The sequence below is a fragment of the Aythya marila genome (genome assembly GCF_965140915.1).
Source record: "Aythya marila genome assembly, chromosome: 4".
Classification (NCBI taxonomy): Eukaryota; Metazoa; Chordata; class Aves; order Anseriformes; family Anatidae; genus Aythya; species Aythya marila.
Window position 1 is genome coordinate 24,452,528 of NC_139045.1, and position 18,485 is coordinate 24,471,012.

The window sequence follows — 18,485 nt, forward strand, 5'->3', positions numbered from 1 at the left end:
TTGAATACCATCAGAAATTTTATTCTAGAAGATGACAGAATACTTGTAAAATATCAAAGTTGATATTTAATACTATATGACTAACTTGAACAATAACAATGTGCTATTAACTCAAATTTAAAGAAGATTAAAACCTCTGTTCTAGATGAACCCTGATGTCAGTTAGACACAGCCTAGGAAGAATGTGTTTTACACATAGCTAACCTATATTGTAGGCACGTTGGTGATATAGGACAACTACATTCAGCTATTCAGCACTGTAAGCAAAGGAAAATTTCAACAGGAAAAGTGGTAGAGAGCAGCTAAACATGTTGCTTCTTTCAACCGCTTCCTCAGTCTAGAAGTGTCAATGATGGAAATGCCTAGACAAATTTATACCAGATGACTCATTGTTAAAGCTGTTAAAAACAGTGACTGTGCATGCTTAGTGTGGTTACTGTGCAAGACTGGAGCTGTTGCAGACTGTTTAGCCAACCCAGATACTGAAGTGTTCTCTGAGTCTCTTATGTAGCTAGACTTTTAAATACTGCTAGATTTATGAAAATACTTGAGAAATGGTTTCAGGTCAGATCATATCTTACATTCTCAGAGGTGTGTAGAATATTAGTGCATTTGCAGTGAAAATGCAGAAAGTTAATAAGGATTTTTGCCTGGTTTTAACTGGTAGTGCAGTGCTTCTGTTAAACTGACATCATATGTAGTTGAAATAAGAGTCATTCCTTAGTCTTTTCCTAATTGTTTGTTTACATAATCCTCAGATAGCTCTAGCATCTGTTTTCATTGTGGTAACTAATAGATTTATCGTTTTTACCTACCACACCGTGAAGTGAGGTAGAAAGATCTTTTTAGTTCTGTTTTACAGACTGCTGTGGATTTTTATTTTTTATTTTTTAATGTAGAAAGCTTATGGCAGAGACAGGAATTGAATGCAGGTTGTACTCTTCATAGGCATGCACTTTGCCCACACTGCTGCTTTTTCTTTGGCACTGAGTGGTTACTACATTCATCTTAGATGTGAGAAAAGCAATGACTAACAATATACTTACTTCAGTCTACATAAGGGCTACATAAATAACAGGGGAAAAAAATGTAGCTACTGCTGCTTCAAGTATTTTGCATAAGCAAGATTTGGTTCATAGCTCTGGTTCACATGCAAAAATGCACTCAGAGTTGTATTTTTTTTATTAAATTACCTTTAATCAAGTTTAAATGTCATTTGTGTTTGTTAGTGTACACTGCCAGCAGTATTGCAGTAATCTTCCAGCAAAGTTTTACCATATCATTCCCCTCTCTCAGGGTCCCTCATTGCATCACTCGGTCCTTTCATGTATTTCACAACCGTGCATTCCTTGATCGTTTATTAATCTCAAACATGAAATGTTAAAAACATTACATTAAACATTGCCTTAGGCAAAGGTCTGTCCCTGTTCAGGAAAAAAAAAAAAAAAAAAAAAAAAAGGAAAATTGTAATGTAATCTGTAAAACCAACAATAAGGACAAGTCTCTGTGTGCTCCTTGAGGTGCTCTTACATGAAGACTGCAGATTACAGCTTTCTAGAAACCACTCCTCAGAAGTTACACATGTAAAGAGAAGAATTCAGTGAATTTTGAAGTTACAACTAATCTTATCTGGAAGAGTTTTCTTCTGGGACCACAAATGCAGCTCAAGGTCTAATTCTCTTCTCATCGGCACCTATGTTGACATGAAAGATAGCGTTTTAGATTTTGCACTGATAAAAGAGTACAATTCGTTAATTGTAATTTCTCTTACTTCCCAGTTACCCTCAGTTCCCATCAGGTAGATACAGAACAAAGCCTCCAGGCAGGCAGAATATGTTCTGTCTGAGATAGAGTACATCTATTAACAAGGTTTAGAAAGCTTCAAAAACCAGGGTGATAAATTAGAAACAGGACAATATGCTTAAAGTCTGGCGGGGGGGGGAACAAAACACTACTCACTACAAATAACAGCATCTGATCTTCTAAGTATGATTTTGAACAGTGTTAGTTGATTAGCACCCAACTCGTGCTGTACATTGTACATTATGTTACCAATTCATAGTGGAATAGAAAACCTCAACATGCCACATGTGAATTCCCATAGAGGTACCAATAAACACAAAATTACAATAGACATCTCATCTGTTCTTTTTTCTTTTGAGGTTTGTGTCTTTCTCCAGAGTGGCAGATAAGTAATATCTATTTATTTAAATAATCTAGAATTTTCTTGAAGTTAGGCAATTTTCTGCCATGTTTTACAAGAAAGAAAAAAATATCTTAAGTAGGTGTAAAACCACTCTTACAAAGAGAAAAGATAAAGTTTGAATTTCCTTAATCATCCTCCAGAAGTCCTCTAAAAACAAAGGTTTGGGCAGTGTCTTCTTCAGTATACACTATTGCTTTCTACATGTACATTTGAAAAGGAAACAGTGATAGGTACTATGCTGCCCTAGGTGTTACTAAGCACTGTACTGTTGGTGTGCTGTGAAAGTCGCTGCTTGATCAAGCACTTCAGAATATGTAGAGGATCTCAAACCTAATGATGTGAATATGATCATACTATTAACTGGTAGCTAGGAGGAGATATCACCACGGCATGCCCTTTGAAATCTGGCCATACATCTTAGAGATTTGTACCAAGAGAAATACTCTGTGACTGCTTATCAGGAAGCTGTGAAAGAACTTCTCTCCCCTCACAGTGAAATTGGGAAAGTCTAACTGGAAAGGTGGTACGTAATGTTGCCTGCACACTTAACTGCGTAATAGATACATCAAAGGAAGAAAAGAGCCTGTGGCATAGCAAACGCTGGTTACTCCGGTCCTAAAAAACTAAAGCTGTGTTTTGAACATCCATTTCTGAAATTTTGCTGACTTTAGAATACACTTCAGATGTCACAGAAATACAATTGTTCTTTGCTCGTGTGTAGAGGAAACTAGTGTACCTGTGTCCACTTGAAATATCATAATACAAAGTTTTTGGATCCGGATTAATTTCTGAGTCTCTCATTGCACTGTTTAAAGAATATGGTGTATATTACATATCGATGTAGCTTAGTTATAGTCAGTGTCTGACATTCTACATATTCTTGTGTTTCTCACTTGAATGGTTTTAATTCACATGCTAAAAAACAGATTTCTACAGCTTTGGGTTCTCAAAACAACGAATCTTCAACAAATAAAAGCCCAAACACTTGTAAGCAAGACAAGTTTGTCAATTTTGAAGCAGGCAAGAATTTTCATTCAAGAAAAATAAATTCTATTTGTTCTCTTCAACCTATCCCTTCCATTCCCTATAATGGAAAAACAAAAATTATAAAATGGCTTCAAAATAAAGATTTAGGAAAATGAACTGTCTACCCAGGCAAATAAACATGACTATTTCCTGTGCAGTATACTGAAATTTAGTAATGTTAATTGCATAAACAAATCTATAGACTGGAATTGCTCTTTTTTGAAGTGGCAATAATTTAGTTCTCTATTTAAGGTTGTTGTGCAATCTGTTATCTTTACAGTTCTATTTTTAAAAGTATTAAATTACTTTAAAGTAGTTAAGTAAAGATTGAGGTACACTAACTTTCTCATGTTAATATGACAAAATAACAATATTAAGTATTTAGAAAAGTCATGGATTGAATTGCAAATGAACATTTAAGAGAAGGGTTTTTCTTTCTTTTTACATATTTCATGTAAATATCAGAAGTAATAAACCTTATGATAGGTGACTTGTTCTCTGCCATTGTAAAATCTATTACTAATCTCAAAAGCACTATTAAAGTAGACAAAGGACAGATTTAAAGGATTTCCTGTGTCTCCTATAGGCACGTTATGGTTTCAGTTTGGCTTAAAGAGAAATAATATGCAAACTGTTATAACCTACATATAGTAATGATCTTAGTCAGATAAAATTTTATGTAATCTTCTAATATTATTTATCAGATGTTAAAAGTTAAGACTTCCCATACCATGGGTGTAATTACATCATAACTGAATAGCTAGGATTAGTTATATAAATGAATTTATACATAAAAAGCTTTAGAGATCACATAGTTCCTTCATCACTTCAGTGCTTTTGTTGACAGTGATGTTAATGAATGTGCATGTTTTTCTTTCTTATTCAACTAAACAAGCTTTGAGAAGAGAGAGATTATAAACTATTTGCACAGAACACTTCCATTCCTTATGTGTAATTTTATTCCATTAAAAAGCAACTTTTTTTCTATATATATAAAATCTATATAATTATATAATCTATATAATAATATCTATATAAAGCAAAAATCCACTGAAAAAAAATTAAGAGGGTTTAAATATCAGATGTTCATGCATAGCACCTATTACAGAAAATAAGCAAAAGGCACTTTTCAGATTTCTGGCCATCAAACTTTCAGCTTAAAAATAATACTTATTTGGTATTTAGTACATGACAGAAATCAAGAATATTTATCTGAAAGCAACATGGTCAGGATATCGGTTCTTCTCAGAGAGGGTATTCATTTGTAAAAGTTAGCTTTCTTCTTGGCAGTGTTGGAGAGGAATGTTGGATTTAATTTAAAATGATTAATGAGATTTTGTCAGACTCCCTGCCTTTACCACTACTGCAGTTTGTCAGCACAACAACCTGGGAAACCCGGACGCCACTCTGTCGCCCAAAACAGCTTTCCAGGAAAAAATAAACCTGAGTAACTAGTGCCAGGTACATGTCAATGGTATTGTCTTTCAGCTGTTGACAGTTTAACTCTGAATCAGGACATTTACACATTTTGAGGAAGTGAACCTCATTCGTTATTTCAATGTCTGTGTTTGACAGTGGATACCAGCATAAACATAAGTTTTCTGAGGAGGCATAGCCTTTATTATTAACCTTCAGGAAAATCCTCTAATCCACACAGCTGAGAAATTATTTTAAAAAGGGGGGGGGGGGGGGGGGGGAGGGAAACCAAGGCTTTTTTAGATAAGGGTTTGGTGTTTTTGTTTTGCTTTGTTTAGTTTTTATAGAAAAAGACCAAATATGCAACCTATCTCATTTTTGGCAGCGTTAAATTCTGAGGATTTCATTTGCTAAGCCTTGCTCATAGGAAGAGGCTGCCAATTGCAAAGAATGTGCTCTTGGACTTGGGGCAGATGCATTTGTTAATAGCCAAAACTAAGATATGCTAATATCCAAAAACTAATAAGCTCACAATATTTTTGATACAAAACCATTGCATAAGAAAATGAGCGTTATCTTTTGAAACGTAAGGCAGATATTGAAGATGATTTACAATGTGTCTCCTTCACTTTACCTGTGGAAATGTATTCTGTTGGACTACAGCTGGAGCATTGTGGTCTTAAACATCCAATATAGAAAAACTGAAAAGACGACTTCAATTTCAAAAGCAGGCTTTCTCCTTCCAAGAAAATTATCTGTCTATGCTGTGCAAGCTTTTCTGCAGTCATGTAACCTAGTGCCAACAACATGACTTTTCAATCAGTCCAGTGGACCTCTCCACAGATATGTTCTATCCACTGACTCATCAGGCTTCACAGAGGTTTACGTGGTAAAAAGGATTTCATACTACTCCGCTACACCACAGAGAACATATTCCTTACCGGCATGATGCCTCAGGTATTCTTTACATGACTTTCATCTCAATATTTTCCTAAGTGTTAGAAAAAGTGTTTTCACAACTGCTGTTTCCCTGTCTTCACATCAAGAATTCAGAATAATTACTGCAGTTACATGTAACACAATCAAATCGAAATATATTTTTCTAACTGGAGAACTTTTAAACGGTCTCATTTACTTGCCTTCTGCAGCATTAATCACCTGCATGACAAAATAAGCAAAGAAATCGCTGAACTGCTTCAGATGTGCTAAGTGTGTCTCTTTGCATACTTCTCAATAACAGTTAAGATCCTGCATTTTTTCACATTTATTGTAACTTCCTATTTCTATATTCCACTTAGGAGTATATATCAATGAATTTATTTACTATTGTTGCATGCTGTCTAAAGTGTGCCAGTACCATTTCTGATTTGTACTAGCAAAATATGTTCTTATTTTTTTTCCTTTTTTCATTTTTTTTTCCTTGCACAGCAGCAAAATTTATAGTAAAAAGAAAAAAAAAATCTATCACACTGAAAATATGATAACAAATGTTTGAATCTTTTTCCTACATATAAAGTTTACATATGTAATAAAATGCAGAAGTCACATGGTTAGTAGTCAACTTTTGTTAAAACTTCATTTTCAGCTTTTTAATATAAATTTGTTTTAATATATTATTTCCTTCTCTTGGTACTAAGGAAGCCCACATAGTTTTATGTCAATAAATTTGTTCTCATCCTTATTCCGAAGTCATCCACAAATCAATCCTACAAATGCTGATTTACAACCTTTAGATTACTTCAGAAGTTGTCTGCTGCATGAAGTGTGCAGGATTTTATATAGAATATGAAATACTTCAGTGCTAAGCAGGCCAACAACAACAACAAAAAGGCACTTAGAGAGACTTATCTACATTATTCTTTCAACACATTTAACAAGATACACCCTATTATGATCCTGACCACACCACTGTCAAAAAAAAGCAAGTGAGGAGTAAAGACAGAATGTCAGTAGAGTTTGGAAAAAGTAAAAGCTTAGGAGTATCTCTAACCTCACCTTCTGGCAGACCCATGGTCTTAGCTTAGCACTCTGTCTGAGCTGATAAGTGATCCCATGATATCAACTACTACATAGCAGCATTCTCAGATCTTTTTGGACAACCATCCTTTACTATCCGTAAAGAAGAGAAACAAAACTGGAGGCTTCATGCTTACTACAAGTAGTACAAATAAGACCATTACTTACTACAAATAATGCTTTGGTCAAAAATCGTTACATCTTGGAGAAAAGAGATATAGTCAAATTCAATATCCATGATGCACATGAAGCCTGTAAAATAAATAGAAGAGCCCATCTGTACTGGCAACAGCAAAACATTGGTCCAAATGAAAAGGTGTCTCAGTAAACTATTCTAGGGGTACAGGTATACGACATAAACTAGTAAAGGAGAGTTTGTCAGTTCATAGACTGATAAATAATAATCTATCCAGGAGAACATGGCTGACAAATCCACCCACATTTATGATCTATACGATTGCTCTGGCTGACACAGTCTTTGGTGGGCCAGTAGCATTGGCTTTGGAAGTAAGAATCACAAAGTTATGCTGAAAGGTTAAAGAAAGTGAAGATGGTTGGTCGGCAAATTTACACTGTTTCATTTGCAAAAAAAAAAAAAAAAAAAATCAGTATGTGGATAATTGTTCTAGCAGAATGCAGACACAAATATAAATCAAACTTATCCATCAAAATCTCAGTTTATTTATAGTATTATTAACAATGATTTTTCGGGGGGAGGGGGAGTGGGAATCTTTGGTAGTGAAAAAGAGTGCGTTTTCACAATCTTTCCAAAACATTAAAATGTCATTTACATGTTTGCCAATAGTTTTTGTCAATAAAGATGGTGAACTTCACATGAACCCAATTTAATCCACTGCTAATTGAGAGCAAAAGAAAGTCTTCTTACAATTATCACCCAAGAAGATTAACATGGAATCAGTGCTACAGTGCTTACATAAAACACCACTTGTATTAAAGTTATTAAGTATTTCTTCAGTACTTTATGTACTATTTTAATTGCAAATTTTCAGTTAAGATTTCTATCCATCACAGACCAAGACATGTTTCTGTCAAAGGACTCTGTAATCCATTGCTGCAGAAAATCATGCATCAAGTTCATGAAAGTAAAGCTTTGATAAATGAAGCACTCATTTATACGGTGACAAGTGGAAATGGTCATATAAGAATGAAAGTGTCCTTTAAGCAAATGAGTAATCCAATCCATTTTAAACATAGTACTTAACAGGGAGAACAGAGGGCATCTTAGATGTAAGCAGATGAAAAATCCAATCCCTATTCTACAGACAGACTCATTTTTAAATATATGCTTTTAAGTCTCAGAGAAGCCAATGAAACTAACTTTCCCTACTATTTATGTCTCTAACTACCAGCCGACTTGTAAAGGCAGCATCAAAAACCACTCCACTGATATCAGTAATGCTTGTTTTAAGCTCCTTATATGATTTGTTTTTTTTAACAACAACAACCACAAAGTGAGAGTGAGTTTAATATCAAGTTTATTCTTGATTGGAAAATGTGTACAACAAATGCTGTAGCTGCAACAGAAGAAAAATATGCCTGACAATGGCTCCACAGAGAGAACAGAGTCACAAGATCATTACTGAGCAAGACCAATGTGGTGGTCCTCAATTTCACAAGCTTGTTTGGCAGCTTTCACCACTGGGGAAAAGCTGCCTGTGATACTCTCTGCTGAAACTCAGCTCCTGCTCCCCAGGCATCATCCCCTGCCAGGCCAAAGCAGCCCAGGGCTTTCCCTGATGCTCACTATGCAGAGGAGGGGGGCACAGGTAAGGATTGTGGCAACATAAGAACTGCACCCTGCCATTTCTGCAGCACCATCCACCTCTGTTTCAGTGAAACTCCTACTTTCCCCCAACCTTGGTGTCTGCCTTTATAACCTGGAAGTTGATTTTCTCCTACCTTGGAGGTAGACTATTCTCTCTGCATTGCTGGGATGCTTCAGATCTGCTGGGCACCTCATGCTAAAGATGCTGTGTTCACACGTCCTCCTGCAAGCAAAAGGCTCAGTGTCACAAAAAGGGGGCTGTGCAGAGCTCTTATTATCAAAAGATCGTTAAAAATACACAGTGCATTTGCAAGGACCTATCTCTGGATGTAAATATGTTTCAAATTAAAGTAAGACTAGAAATGACTGCAACATAAAGAATGCTCTGCTGACTAGAAAATCTGGTAAACTCATGTCTTTTCCAGATATATCTATTGCATCGTATTTTTAAACGACCAGTTTTCATGTTGTTTGTTTTTTTTTGTTGGTTTGTTTTGTTTTTCAGCCACATATTCTCTAAGTTGAGTCCATGACTGTAAGCATAATAGGGTTTTTTTACAAGTCTTCAACTTTGGAAATTCTTTTTTTTTTTTTTCTTTTTATTTCTAACATTTCTCTTGCTGGCATTAGAACATATGGTATAAGTTAACTTCCTCAACAATATCTGCTACTTTTTCACCTTGATTTCCCAGCTTTAGATCTTCCAGATACTGTTTCCCTCAGAAAAGGGTTGTAGAAAAATAATGTGTAAATACTACAACGCTGACGAGGGTTTCATGTATATATATTTATGTCTTGTATATACTCTAGGCTCCTGGTCTGCTTGCTTGCCAGCATGATTGATTGACTGTGTACTGAGAGATGTTTATAAAAATAGGCAGGTACTGTATTTGAACATGTGCGCGAACACCCGAAGCAAACCAAAGCGATCCCGCTGTGAGCTGCATTCCTGCGGGCTCCGATACCGAGTCGCTGGCCGCCGAGAGCACTGCTAGAACTAATCCCGTGTACTAATCCCCTTCCTCCTCCCTGGGCACCAGGGAGGCGCAGCGAGCGGCATTGGCGCATTGCCGCCCAGCGCCTGGGGATGGGGCGGGGAGAGAGAGAGAAGGAACGAGCTCGGGGCTCGTTTTTCCTTCCTTGTTTTAGGAGAGTCCCCTATCGCCACGGGGGTGACAACGGGGCGGGGGGGGAGGGGGTCAAGGAACGAGAGCGGGGCTTGACTTTCCTTCTGTTTTACAGGAGGGTCCCCTGTCGCCACGGATTGACAATAGGGTCACCTTAGAGCGTGTCTATATATATATATATATATATATATATATACACACGGGGGTGGGGGAGTTTTAAGAGCAAATTGTATAAATTGTATTTATTTTAAAGCTCCTGGCCGGGCCGAGCCGAGCTCCGCCCCGCTCGGCTCCACCTGCCTGGGCGCGGGGCCGGGAGGATTCCTCCCACCGCCACCCCGGGGCTTCTCCATGTGGATCCCATTAGCGTCATTTGCTCCTAGTAGAAGCGGGATTAAAGCGATTAGAATGAAAATAATTAAATGATCTTTCAATTTACCCGGCCGTGCTGGTTGCAAGTGGAAAGGGAGAAGGGACTCTGCTTATGGTAATCGCGCTAGGGTTTGGGATATTATTTCATTATTATTAGTATGGAGGGGGTTATTTTAAAGGGAAGGAGGAAAGGAAAAATAATAATAATAAAAAACAACCACAAAAAAAGAAACCTCGCAACTGTCAACTGTTTTCCAAACTCCAGATTAATGCTGGCCAGACCTTTGCCGTAACGTGACCCTACTGCTTTTTCCAAATGTGTTTTCCGATCTGTAATCGTTTGTTATGTCTCAACGTTGACTAATGAAAGCAAAATAAAAAACAAAAATGTTCTGATGCTCTGGGTATATGTTATTTTGGAGCAGGGAAGGTGGAGATCTTTTGTCTTTTCCTGCGGCAGTGACAAGTGAAATCCCTATGTTTTATCATTTGGAATAAAGCCATAATCCTGACGAAAGTCTTTAAACATTCAGAAATAGCAGATGGTTTTTAATCTGGGAGAGGGATAACCGTTTCTACGGTTTCTCCTCTTTTTCAAGGAGAGTGCTCTGAACAAGTGACAAAATTGCTCATCCTCACGCTACCTCTGCATACCCGCATCTGAACACCCCCTTACCTCGATTTTCAGTGATTTCAGCTGCAGCGAGACCATTCGGGACTGAGAACCGAGGAAAGGCAGCAAGGCACGGGCTAAAATCGGTCATGAGTGCCTTCCTCCTTCTTCGCCTTTCCTCCTTAAAGCCACGTTAACATCGAGGAGATCCTCGGGACACAGGAGCCCAGCTGGGAACCCAAAAGCCAGCGGCCCCGGTGCTGGAGGAGGAGGATGATGAGCCGGGGACACTCAGATCCCGCAGCTACCTAAAGGCACGGCGCCAGGGCGGGTAATTCCTTTGCCTAATTAAAATCCCCTCGGAAGAACCTCAGGACCTGTAGGGGAAATGGCATTTTTGCTCTCCCTGCGCGTGCGAAACCCTCCCGGCACCGGTGCGGGTGCTCTGCGCTCAGCCGCTCTGAGCCCAGGCGTCTGTCCGCGGGCAGCGCTTTGCTTTCGTTTGGTTCTTCTGAAGCTGAAAAATTGCCCTGTTGATACTGTTATTTTAAAAAAGAGTAGATCTTTCAGGGTGAAATTTAAGTATAAGCGTTTCTTTGATTCGACGGGGAAGAAAAATCCCGTTTGCTGTCAGAAGTTAGTTTTCAGCTACTAGAGAAGTTACTGACTTTAAATATTTTCCTTTCCTCTATAAAAGTTGTTGGCCTGCTTTCGTAGTTACTAAAGAGCTTATCCAGCAAATCGAAGCCTAAACCCCGGCGTTCATTTGGCAGTAACTCGTATAGTAAATACTTGTTATTACCGAGCCGTGCCCTTTGCCCAGCGGGTCTCGTCCACGAGCCAGGCAGTGTCACTTCTGCCCCCTGAGGTGGTCCTTCAACGCCAAGCCTGCGGGTGGGAGTCGCTTCTCGATTACCAATAAAACCTTTACTGCAGCTCGCCCAGAAGTCTTTGGAGAACACCTTCCTTTTACGTGTGCGGTGCCCCAGCGTTATTTTTTCTAATGCCTCTTTTCCTGATCTCATTACCGGCCGCTCCCGTTTTGCTCTTTATTGACAATAAAAGCTCCTTCTCGGGGCGTGCGGAGCTGTGGGAGGGTGCGGAACAGGTGGTCGCGCATTATCTCTTAGGCATATATTTTTTCCCCAATTTCCCTTCCAGGAAAACAGCCATCCCCGGCTCCCTTCCCACCTCCTCGAACCCCTCATGCTAAGGATGGGCAGCAGCCCCTCGGGCGGCCCGGGCCGGAGTCGGGGGGCGAGGAGGAGTCGAGCAGCAAGGAGGCAACGCTTCAGGTTCCCTCTGGTCGCCTACGGTCCCCTTATTTCCCCTCAAAGGCCGGGGGCAGCCTCCTACCCAGCGTGGGACCCGAGGGCAGGTCCCTGAGCGCCGAGGCGAAGGAAACAAAAAAAAAGCGAGAGTGGCCGCATCTGGTTTACCTTTGGTGGCCGGGAGGGTAAATGCCATCCCTCTGCTTTCCTGCGGCACCGGCTTGCCTCGCAGATCCCCGGCTCCTCCGGTAGGCGCTCCCTCTGCCACCTAGGATGACACTCGGCTGCGTGGAGCACCGAGCAGCTGCCCCCCGCGTACACTCACACAAACACACACCACCACACGCACACCCACGCTCTTCCCCATCCTTGGCCCCCACCCGCAGCCGTGGGTGGCGCTGGGGCATCCTCCCCAGTATGCTGGGTGCCCTTACCGCGTCTCAGCCCCTTGAACTCGGGGAAATCCTTGCTCTCCAGCAGTACCCGTCCTTTTTTTTTTTTTTTTTTTTTTTCTTTTTTTCTTTTTGCTTTGTTTTGTCTTTCCTGAGGGGTGTGCTCGTCCTGCCCCCCGACGTGCGGCGAAGAAGCCGCCCATCCACCCACCCGGGGCTCCTCGGGAGCCGAGGGGCTGCGGGGGCACCCCGAGAACCGCGGCCGGCCCTAGCCCTGACCAACGGGGGAACCTGGGGGTGGGTCGCACTCGGCCGGGGCCCCCCTGTGCTAAGGGGCGCCCCGAAGACTCCTTAAAAGCCGCCGGCTTGTTTTAGGGGCCAGGCATGTCGGAATCCTCCGTGACACGGGCATTTGATTTAAAACTGCCTCCCGAGAAATACAAATAAATAACTTCTCGGGGAGAAAAGAAACCCAACCCCGAGGCTGACAGGAGCTACAAACACTAAATATGTGTACGGACGGCAGAAAGAGCAAAAGTAAATAAATCTCGGTTACCTCATTGAAAGGCAGAAGCAAGCCCTTTGTGTACACAGGGCTTCAGGGAGAGGAAAACCAGAGCACCGGGGACACGAGAGAAGCGGCGGGGCGCGGCGCCCAGCCTTTGCCGTCGGGGAGGCTCCGCCGCCGGGAGATTTACCTTCGCCGCTAGCGCCAGGGCAGCCTTCCTACCCACCCCGAAAAAAAAAAAAGGGGGGGGGGAATGTAATAGGAGGAGCCTCGTATCAGGGAGAACTCTTCCCAGAGAGCAAGGTCGGCTGCTTGGGGGGGTGAAGGGCGATGCTGCGGCGGCACGGGAGATGGGAGCCGACACCTCGCCTCCTAACACACGGCCGAGGGACGTGCTGCGGAGCGGAGAAGGCGCAGAGAAAAGGGGATGAGTGTAACCTATTTCGACTGCAAGCCGTCCCCGCTGCTCCATGAACTCGGCCTCTTATCTGGGAAGAAAGAGCGGCAGACGCGTTTTGATAGGGATTTCTGGTCTGGGTTTTAAACCCAGCGCCTTGGCAAGGGTGTTCGTACTCATGTTTCCCTGCACAGAAGCCAAAGCATGGAGTTGGGTTCCCGAAATCAGTTACCCCGTACTTATTTGGGGAAAATTCCCAAGCCGCCCAATTAGGAGCCAGCCCGACACAGGACTAAAAACGAATTCAAAGAGCGGGCCGGTTGATGCCTCTCGCATGCCCCCGCAAGTTCTTCTCGCATGTGTAACGATGCCCCATGTGGCCGTACTCCGACCCCTTACCGGGCACGGGGCAGTTTGGGGCACCGCGCCCTGCTGGTGGCCTCTCCTTGCTCATCGGCTGCAGAGGGCGCGTGGTTCTAAAGGACGCTCCTGACGCACAGTGTGAGACAGCAAGCCAGTCTTACTCGTCGCAGTCCTATTTACACTCACAGTAATTAATACCAGCTGCAATTAACAGCTGCCATTTCGCCTCAGAGAGTATTCTCGGCTCCCCCCCACTTGCTGTGCCAGTGAGACGAAACAAGGCTAAGAGCCGCACTTGTAGGAAGAGCAACTCGCAAACATTTCGTTCCTGAGTGAGACCTTCCACCTATCCCCCTCCAGGGTATCAAGGACAGCTCCTCCTCACCAGTCCCAGACCAGTTTGCAACACTTCGGCCTCACCACCGCCAGCCTTTCGCTGGGCATTGATTTCAGCATCACTTCCATTAAAAGCAGCGAGCTGGTGACTTCCCAGCCAGGGCAATGAGCTCTGATCAGCTGTGTCAACTAAGAAAAAAATCAGTCTGTTAACAGACCTGTCCTAAGACTGAATTAATGTGCACATATCCGTATTTCTAACCACAAATATGAGTATTTACTCTGATACCTCTCCTGTCAATATCTGTATATTGTGGATGCAAACTGGAGTGTCTTTAGAATTGCTGTATAATATTTGTGATATGTAGGTGCCTATCTAGGTTTACCAGGAACAGACAGGTTGAAAAGTGCCTCTTTAGTGTTATTAACACCTTCCAGTGTAGTGCATACATGTAAGCATATAGTACAATTGCAGAAGAGTTATCACCTTCCTCTATTGTTATATTTTCCTAATGTCTCTATTTTTCAACTGATGGAAAGGATGTTTTGAATATGCTGGCTTGATACAGAAATGCAAAACTGTTCAGATAACTGTAAAACCCATTAATTTTTGAATTTAACCATTTGCAAGGAGTGAAAGAGAAAATATTCCAGGTGCACAGTTCAAAAAATTTGAAAAGAAAATAAAATCTTCTTACTGATGTTCTCAGATACCCACTTTTGAAAAGAAAGTGTACAAGTTCACTTTGAAGAGCTAATTATGGAGGTGTTAATGGATTAGCTGCTGGACTGGTAACTATGGACTTTCTAAGAGGAGATTTTGCTCCAACAGATGCCCTGGGTATCTGCCAGCCCTTGCAGCCGAGCACCTTGGCCGCTGTTAGGTAGAAGCTTTCATCCATGGTCTACATCCTGCAGTTTGGAGTTTAAAGGGTGAGGTAAACAGCTATAAAATGGGATGTCCTAGTGAGAAATCCTGCGTTATTCTGTCGTATGAGAGGGTAAGAAAGCTGAAGAGAGACTTTTCTGGCTCTGCCTACAATATGGGTAGTTTCCACACTTGTCCTAGCACCAAGTGAGAGAGTAGCCAAAGCCCTGGCTGGAGGGGAGGAGAGCTAGTTCTTTAGGCAACTGGAAGTGGCAGGGTCAGCAATTTGCTGACAGGAGAAACGTCATGCCTCTGGAACAGGTCAAGACAGAAAGGACTACTTGTAGGCAATTAAAGAGTTGGTCTGTCTATCCGACATACTTAGTTTTCTTTCCTGTTTTCTTAGAGGCCAGTCCCACGGACCTAGAGTCCCCCCACGTGGTCTCTGGTGTCACTTACTGTCTTGTGCAGGGCAAGGGGGTCCTGGGCGCAGGATCCTACAAGGACAGGAGTGCTTTTTACTGTCTCTCCTGAGGCATTTGTCCAAAGAAGCTGCTGGAGTGATCTGATCTGCTCCCTCGCCTGGGGTGGGATATGTCCTCTGGAGTCTGCTCTACTAGAACATACAGAGAGAGATGGGTGGAAATTTTAGAATAAGCATGAAAGCCACTTTCTTGGCTGGACATTCATATACCAGATTCTGGCATTCCTGTTTTGGAATAGGTTTGGAGGGTGCTGACATGAGATGGTTGGTGAGCTGGTACCAAAAGCAGAAAATAGGTAGCCTGGGCTTCATGGTACCGTGACGTGAGCTGGCTTGTACCACCAGCATAGCTCTAGAAACAAGCAGTGCATCTCCATTCACCTGAGCTATCCATCCTGCCAAACAGCTCATGAGCACTGTAGTGGAAGTACTACATCTTAACATTCAGGCAGTGCTTATTGGTTTGGCTGTCTTGCAAATTTTGGCTAGAATGTTTTTAGGAAGTCACTGTGTGCCTGTCAAGAACAGAATGAAAAGCAGTAACAGACACACAAGATTGCACAGTTGTATGTTGAGCTTTAATTTATTTATTTTCCTTCCTGAAGAGAAACTCAGTGTATACAAATTCAGGAACATATCTTAACATATCTTTGATGATGAGATGGCATTTGGACAAAACAGGGCACAGCTGAAATGGAGTCACTTTAAAGAACATAGTTTGTTGTTGTTTTTTTTCCCCTCACATTATATGTATGTCATTTTTTATTTTTTAAGAAAGCACCATGAATTCCATCTTACTGCCAAGAACTAGATACTTGACTGCTACAAGCTCATAAGCAATATTAAGGGCATGCTGTATTTGAAAGAGCATCATGTTTCAGTTCTATTTGCCTTAAAACAAATTATGTAAGATATTTAAGCCCTTTCAAAAATTGTCTATGTGTCAAATCTCAACCTTGAATAAGAGTTGCTGTTAAGGGCTTTCTATCCTGGTACAGAATCCAAAACTCAGCCATAGTTCAAAGTATTCAACCATTTTAGCAAACCTAAATTTGGCTATTCTTTTCCCTGAGATAGGTAACATTTTACCCTAACTGCTATAAGGCACCGTCGTGGAAGTGAGGACAAGAAAGAAAAACTACAGAACTTTTCTCCTCCTACAGTAAAGTAGGAGAGTGGACTATTTTGTTAGAGATGCTCCAGAACACATACAGTGGGTAAATCAATTTTCTTATCTTCCTAAAGTCAGAAAACATTGGCTTGATACAACACTTAGTGCCTAGATACTCAGGGACTGGTTATGAGGATAGTTAGATAAGAATTTTTAAATCCACTAAATATTGTGTGTCTTGTTTATGGCTGCTAGAAACTGCCCTTGGGACAAAAAACTAAAAGCCACCACTATGGATTAAACACAACAGCTTTAGTATTTGAGTCACTGTTTTGGACTAATTGTAATTGTACTTCTGTAATTGTACTTCCAATTTCTGTCCATACTCCAATTTCTGTCCATACTTCAACTCCATACATGTGCACTTTCGATTTCAAAGTTTCCTGCGTATCGTGAACTTGTCTCTGCAGAATCATAATTAAGCCATGAGTTTAGAAAGCATAAGTTTATCTGCAGAAATCTCCAAATCTCCTGAAGTTCCTCATCCAATGGATGACCCCCTAAAAATACCTTCTGGTGATCACTGGATCAGGTTCCTTATCAACAGCCATCATATCTACTTTAAATGAAAATAATGACACAGTTGTGTTGTTGTTGCTCAGCTTATCCTGATGCCAAGGAAATGGGAGGCTGAGACTCATTGCTGTTTAAAACCTGTAGGGGCTCAATCACACATGTTATATTATAAATAATTATAAATAAATAAATTTATTATGTTATTTTTTATTTGCTTATTTGTTTGGGGAGGAGGGAGAATCACATTTACTGTTTGAAAGAAATTTAAGAAATGAAGTCAAAAGATGCATAGAGTTCCCTTTACATGTGTATTAGAATATTCCATGGAGTACTTTGTCTTGTAGATCATAAAAAATTGGGTAATTCTGCACATCCCCAAGCAAGCCAAGTGAAAAGGGCACTAAAGTGAAGTGGGCCTGAAGATGTGCCCCTGCCCTCTATATTTCTGCTGGCCATTGGATGTTTTTTGGACACCTAACTGCATACCTGTTCTGGACTGCAACTGCGGGATGCTGATGTACATCTTCATATTCCATCACTTTTTTTGTCCAAGGGGCAGTCAGCAGCCGTTCTCAGCTAAACCAAGGCCCAGGCAAAGAGCTGCTCATTATGAGGTATTAACTCACTGAGAAAACCGGAGGCAGCTATTGCATTAAAAAAGCAGAGTGACAGAGCTGGGCTGCATACACCAGAGGATGGAGGCACCCTGTGAGCGGCGTGGAGCTGTGCAAAGGCTCAGGAAGCACTGACAGCAGCTGGAGAAACAATTGCAGCCCCACTTTCTGAAAGGAAAGGCCAAGTGCCAGATGGCAGCCAACCAGAATGGCCTGGTTCTAAACAAAAGCCCTTGAAAAAAAAAAAAAAAAAAAAAAAAAAAAAGAAAAGAAAAAAAAAGCCCAAACCTAAAGAGGGGAACTAGTCTTCTGGGGCAACACAGATTTCATTGTGAGGTATTCAAAAAATAAAATCCATTGTCTGTTGTTTTTCCAAAGAGCAACATTTTCTCCAATACCTGCAAGAAAAATATTACAAATGTTACTTTGTTTGTTTGTAATTTCAAAAGGAAAAAAAAAAAAAAAGTTTTGTTCAAGGGGAGTTTGATGTGTTGTTTAGCCTTCTCTGTCATTTTTCTTGTCTCTCTTCATAATCCCTATGCAATCCAGAAACGGCCAGTAAAAAAGAGAGAACCTCTGCTTGTTTAATTACTTCCTGAAAATTTGACAACTACTACTTCAGTCTCATTGGATAATCTACTTTTAAATTGCCTAGTCTTTCAAAGACAGCATAATTATTTGAGTACACTTACTTCCCTAGCTATACATCATGCCTATCAAAATTAAATGCTTCCAACATACCATTGTAGCATTTTAACATTTCACTTCTGTAATACATTTAACAGTAAATTGATCCTATACTTCCTTTTTAAGAAATTTTCGTACCTTGAGCAGTGAAGCATAGTTAGAAATTGGATCTTTATTCTCTAACTGGGGAATAAAGTCATTTAAAGAATGACAGAGACTCATAAAATGCAAAATGTGGTGGTGATGTTCATGATATTTAAACATTCTTTATTTTTGTTTAAAAAGAGACTATTTCATTAATATAACTCATTTCTGA

The 18,485-nt window shown here is 40.9% G+C and overlaps 1 long non-coding RNA gene across 1 annotated transcript; it reads right to left on the reverse strand.

The window, feature by feature from the left end:
* Positions 1-50: 50 nt before the first annotated feature.
* Positions 51-12,914, reverse strand: LOC309878135. Its single transcript, XR_014317490.1, has 5 exons — positions 12,782-12,914; positions 12,002-12,101; positions 8,585-8,673; positions 6,833-6,916; positions 51-1,693 (listed from the first exon to the last, which is right to left on the reverse strand). It is a non-coding gene; the product is annotated as an uncharacterized lncRNA (long non-coding RNA).
* Positions 12,915-18,485: the final 5,571 nt, after the last annotated feature.